This window comes from Cajanus cajan, chromosome 5 (genome assembly GCF_000230855.2).
Source record: "Cajanus cajan strain Asha chromosome 5, NIPB_CcT2T_4, whole genome shotgun sequence".
Taxonomy (NCBI): Eukaryota; Viridiplantae; Streptophyta; class Magnoliopsida; order Fabales; family Fabaceae; genus Cajanus; species Cajanus cajan.
This window is the reverse complement of record NC_138521.1, coordinates 4,055,182-4,061,531: the sequence shown is the minus strand read 5'-3', so window position 1 is coordinate 4,061,531 and position 6,350 is coordinate 4,055,182. Positions and strand designations below refer to the sequence as shown.

Below are 6,350 nucleotides of genomic sequence, written 5' to 3'. Positions count from 1 at the left end.
ATTTTTTTTTTTAATTCAAGTGAGACAACCTACTTAACTCACAAATTCATGGTAGGCCAAATTAGGTTGATTTTTTTTTAAGCTCACCAAAGGTAAACTTGGTTGAGTTAACCCACTTATAAACTTGTGGTGGGTCAAGTCGAGTTATCCATTTTGACAACTTTAACTAATAGAAAATAAAGCTACAACCACCTATATATATATATATATATATATATATATATATATATATATATATATAGATAGATAGATAGATGCACACACTATCAAGATATATGTACAATGCTATATATGTATGGGTAAAACAACTAAAGAATTAAAATAACAATATAAAATTATATAAGTATGTATCAAGTATTGAAAATAAAAATTCTAAGTTATCAGACAAACAACAACTACACTAATTGGTTACATCAAAGTAACTCAACAAATTGTAGCGAGCCATCCACTGGCATGACCTCACAAAATGCATCTTGCTTCTAGCTTAACCCTATCCTATCCCCATGTCACTACTACAAAAAGCATATTTTACATCGGTTCTCTAAAGTCATCTACATCGGTTCTGAAACCGATGTAGAATAGAGCGATGTAGAAAATGTATACATTTTTACATCGGTTCTGGAAAACCGATGTAGATTTAAGCATAAATCTACATCGGTTCTCAGGAGAACCGATGTAGATTTATGCTTAAATCTACATCGGTTCTCCTGAGAACCGATGTAGATTGCTTTTTTTTTAAAAAAAAAAAAATATGCTTGTTTTTTGATTCTTTTACCGTTGTAATAATATTTGGCCAATGAAAATATGCAAGCAATTAAAAATGGAGAACAACATGGAATTTAAATTGACAAAGAAACCAAAAAAAAAAAGAGTGTGGTGAAAACTTAACAAAATAAAATAATAAAAGTAGTATGTAAATTAAGACCCAAAAGCCAACCATTATATCTGTATTGTGTAGCATATAAGAAAGGTGATAGTTAAGGTGAAGAAGGGGATCCACTGCAATAGTTTTGCATTAATAAGGCAACACTACAATCAAATTAATAACTATTGACTACTGGGATGCCATATGCTTTGTCATGCCACTTCTATTTTCTATAAAATCTGTTTTTTTCTTGCGATTTGCAATAATGATAAATCATGGCATTCATAACATTTTATTTCCCTTCACTAACTTCTGGAACTACTATGACAACTTTCTACGAAAGCTATTTTTTTAATCATCCACAGTAACTTTATAAAGACTAGTTTCCACTCAATTTCATATTTATCATGCATAGTTTCTTGGGTTTGGAAATAAGCAATCATTTGGTTCATTTTGACATTGACACGTTTGTTTTAATTTGATTACACACAGTTCATACTACATGTTTAATTTCCTGCATGTTGTAACATTAATGCTATCTTGGATTAGTTGATTTCACTGCTGCCACTCACTGGTGCAGATATTGGCATCGAAAAGCAGAGAACCAACCGAATCCATCAACCTCAATAAAGAAATTGAGGGGTCCAATAACAATAGAAGTGAGAACAACTCATAAATCAAATTGAATATCTCAAGAACACCTGTTATTGATAGTCCTCTATCCACTCAGTAGAACCGTACTTGTCATACAACATAAGAATCGTATGCAACAATACAAAAGCTATAGACTTACATTATGCAAATCAATATAATTTCATAGTTCATATCCATACCTTCTAAAAAAATTATAAATAAATCCAGAATAAAATATTCTTACCAATCTAGAACAAGCTCAAGAAATTCCACCAGCTCCCTAGATTGGAGGCAAACCTCAAGAGCCATCCAGTATGTTGTCCCCTTCATTGATTTAACATCATTCAATTTGGTTGCCTTCTCCAATCCAAAATCTGCAAGCTTGACTGATCCTCTTGCATCCACCAATATATTTGCACATTTAATATCCCTTAAATTGGGGAAAAATAATTAGTATATATAGTTTCATCCCAATTACATAACTGACATATTAATGAAGAAAATGGGAGGTTAAACAAATCACGAGCTTCCACCCAAACAAATGAATCCACATATCTACCCGAGAGATAAAAAAGTTTCTCCACCAAGCCAAGAAAATCCTACAAGTCAAAATAACAATGTAAGCAAAGCAAGAGAGAGAAAGAGAACCATAGGAGGAAAATGTGAATCAAAATAATGTTATAGTATTCCCTGATATAAAAGAAAAATAAAAAATGATAAGCAATTGTATTACAGCCACGCTCAAAAGCAGTGTTAAAGCAGGTCAATAATTCCAAGTTAAAAGATAAAAAAAATCTTGTTGTTGCCTTACCAGTGATCAAAGTTGCAATATGGTATAATCAGTAAATAATTTTTCATTTGATAATGCTCATCTCTTAATCTTCCTTTATATCGAAAAATATACATACCATAGAGATTAATTATGTGAATTCAACAGTATAATAGCTATGTAACAAACTGAACAAGTACTCAGGGAAAGACCTCAAAAAACCCAGACAATGAAATAATATTATAAGAGATACTTAACAAGAATTATCTCAAACTTCTTGCCAGTATTTCCAGCCACAAAGACGTGTTCAACCTTTGTCTCATGTCTCAACCGCAAACCTGATGAGGCTTAAAAACATGACCATGAGGTGTTGTCAATTGGAAAGACAACTTCAACTTCTGTAGGTGATTAGCTGAGAGTGAAACAACGTCATTTCCAGCCAAATCTAGCCTGGATAGGTAAAGAATAAATGAAAGTCAAAAATTAAAAAAAATAAAATCAAAAGCATACAAGAGTTACAAGTAGAAACGCAGCAGAAATATGAATCATATTTCAGTTAAGACTTCAAACACATGATAGAATGCGAATCAACTGACATACTGATCACAAAACAAAAGTATCCTAAATATCACCAAAGAAACTTACAAATAAGATATTAAACAAAAATAGAAACATACTTTTTCTGGGTTTCAACACTTCCAATATTACTGTTTAGAACTGATATTTCTGCATTGCCAAAAATTGGTACATGAATTTGGCCTCCGACTGCATAAACATTTTCACTGCCACAATCATGAAGCACAATCTAAAAAATAGGGTAAAATGTTATCAACATACAAAGATACAAATATACCTTGATGTAACTTAATTTAAAATAAATAACTAAATTAAACAAATAGGAGCCTTTATCTCTGTCTCGAACCAGCCTTCCTTGAACAACTTAACACACACATCACTCATCTGAAACGGTTCAAAATGCACATTGGCGGCCATGTCCTCATTGACCTCAAGCTTGACAACTGCAGTAACCCACTCCTTCAAGCCACTCTCAGCCTGAAGCTAATGGTCTGCGTGAAAATGAAGCCAGCTTTTCGCATCCCTAAGCCGACGACAATAGCATCGACGAGCTTCTCCTTGTCGGAGGTCCTCGGAGCCCTGCTGGGGAGGCTCATAGATGAAGTCGACCTCGACCTTGCCGTTGTCGGAGACGGTGCCGCACATGAAGCTGTCGCGCTTGATGGCGAAGGCGAGGGTGTCGTTGACGTAGTGCTGGAAGGCGTTGGTGCAGTCGCGGTCGAAGGAGACGAGTTGGCAGTGGGGATTCTCCTGGCGCATGACGCGCATCTACTTGGCGATGAGGTTGTCCATGGCCAAAGAAGCCGGCGGGGTTGAAGGCGGGGCCGGGGACGCGGTGCTTGCCGTCATAGGCGAGGAAGAGGATGGAGTCGTGGGCGAGGGGGAGGGCGGAGAGGGGCTCAACGGGGTTGGAGAAGTCAGAGAATTGGAAGAGATCTTGGGGGGATTTGGAGAGGAGGAAACCCTAGCATAGAGATAGAGAATGTGTGAAGAAGCTAAAGGGTTTCCATGCGAGGTAATACTACATCGGTTATTTTGAAAACCGATGTAGATCTATTTGTAAATATTTACAAAATTGCCACCGCGCATTTAAATCTACATCAGTTTTGTATATAACCGATGTAAATTTGTTTTACATTCAACTCATATTTACGAATATGCCACCGTATCCAGTTTTTACATCGGTTCTACCTAAACCGATGTAGAATTGACGATGTAGAACAATAACTTTCTAGTAGTGTGTGAACATGATTATCATAGTCAAATCACAAGAAAACATGCAAAGGTAAGCTAATATTTCAACAAATAATTATACATGTATAGTAGCAAAGACAACTACACTACTAATCGCCAACATGTAATCCATACAACATAGCAATACATCAATAATACCTCAACATGGCATTCAACATCCTTACAAAGGCAAACATTTTAACAACATATACACCAGCAACCATATCATTCAACAACAATATCACATAGCATATGAACCACACTAATATCACCACATATGCATAGCACCTCAACTATATGTATTGTCACGCATTCACTTATGAAGATCTCCTACTACAAAGGTGAGTAGTCTAAGTGGTTTGATCCTACGTACTAAACCAACACGATCTTTTTTCACCTGCTAGATCAACAACCAAGTTGGATACCAATTCATAACAACATGATTTTTCAGATTTCCCCACTTAAACTAAGAAGTCTAATATTTTGTCAAGGTAAAACAACTTAGATGTGAATCTACCACAACATTAGGTTGCATAACTAAGCAGTTAAGACCATATGAAATTGGCCCATTGGATATTCTCCAAATAGTACACTTTTTTAGCACTCAATTAGGGACTAAGCCCCCAACCTTGTACCTTACTCGATTGGTCACTTTATACATGTATTCCTGGACCTTGCCCACATATGGATCAACATTGGTCACTTATAGCAGGTATGTCTTAACCTAACTAACATACTGCATCAACTAAGGTCTTACAATAGACTCATCTATCCATTTCAAGAGTCAACCACTCAAGAATAGTTTTCAACAATTGGGCTCGTATAACACCACACTAATATCCTCACAATAAGATATCCAACTTTCAAAAACACCATTTTCTCTAATCCAAAGTCAATCAACATAACAGACTATGATGCCTAAATGCCTTAAGCACTCTCAGCATCATCACCTCAACAATCAATAGTTAATCAACATAACATGCCTAAATTCCTAAAGCATTCTCAACATCATCACCTCAACAATCAACAATTATTCAACATATAACAATTACAATAGGTTCACCTAACCTATCCATGTTCAACATTTTCTCAATCCAACAACAAGTTTTCATAAAACAACTCATGTCATCCACCTTGTGCTCAGTGTCATTGAGGGAGTTCTCCATGTCGTCCACGTTTGACACAATTCAACCCATATCCAACATGGATGAGATCAAAGATCCCCTAGGACAATCACGCCTAGCATGACTAAACCCACGCTCAATCTCATTTCAGGTAGAGACGATTCTCTCTTTACATTTGATGTTACTTCATTGGCGCCCAATGTCACTTCATTGGCGCCCAATGTCACTTCATTGGCTCCCAATGTCACTCGACATACAACTTTTGTCTTGGTCACGCTAGAAGCCACACATCCTAGGGCTTGTCGTCACCAAGTTAAAGACAATTCTCTCACCTCATGTTCAACGTCATTCAATCCATATAACACTATAACCTCCTTTGAGGTTTGTCAAAATTAAATCAACCTTCCTTTTATTTTATTAGTTGATGACCTTTTTTATTTTATAATTTAGTTTTCATATACCGTCTCTTTTCATAATGTTAATTCATTTACATGTTAAAATTCATTCTCTTTTATTATTTGAACTTTAATTTTCTATGATCTAAAAAGTGCACAGACCATTAGGGCACATTTATGTTCTTGGTTTCATTCTATTGTGACATAGTACAAATATAAAAGAAATGTTATTTACTGGTGGACTGCCAAAGGCACAAGTGATTAATTATTCCCATCTAAAAATCATCATATCAATGATATTGATCACCCACAATTAAACTCGAGAAACTTAAATAATTCTAAATATATTAATTAAAGATGTGACTTTGTAGTCCTAATAGTATGTTCCTCTATCAAATATTAAAATCACCAAAAGAGCAATTATGAAGTATTTACAAAATTACATTTTTATGTATAAAAAAAAAAAAAGACAACTTAAAAATAGTTGCTTAAATAAAGATACCAAAAAGAAGAGATAGTAGCAAAGAAGAAATCTATTAATGAACAAAAAAGTAAAATTATGCACATTAAAAATTTATCATTTTTTACTTGAACAATTTTTAGCTTTATTTATAATTTAAAAAGTTAAATAGAATTAATATTAGAAAAAATCTTTAATTTTCAAAAACTTAAAAAATAATTTGTATCATTTAGACAAATTTTAGAAGAGTTGAATACAATTTCACTTATAAATTACATGGGAAAATTATAAGCAC

At 34.4% G+C, this 6,350-nt stretch overlaps 1 pseudogene across 1 annotated transcript; it reads right to left on the bottom strand.

The window, feature by feature from the left end:
- Positions 1-666: 666 nt before the first annotated feature.
- Positions 667-5,242, bottom strand: LOC109809494 (NPL4-like protein A pseudogene; annotated as a pseudogene). The gene is made up of 3 exons (XR_014433717.1): positions 5,129-5,242; positions 2,945-3,807; positions 667-2,717 (listed from the first exon to the last, which is right to left on the bottom strand). The product of XR_014433717.1 is annotated as an NPL4-like protein A pseudogene (transcript).
- Positions 5,243-6,350: the final 1,108 nt, after the last annotated feature.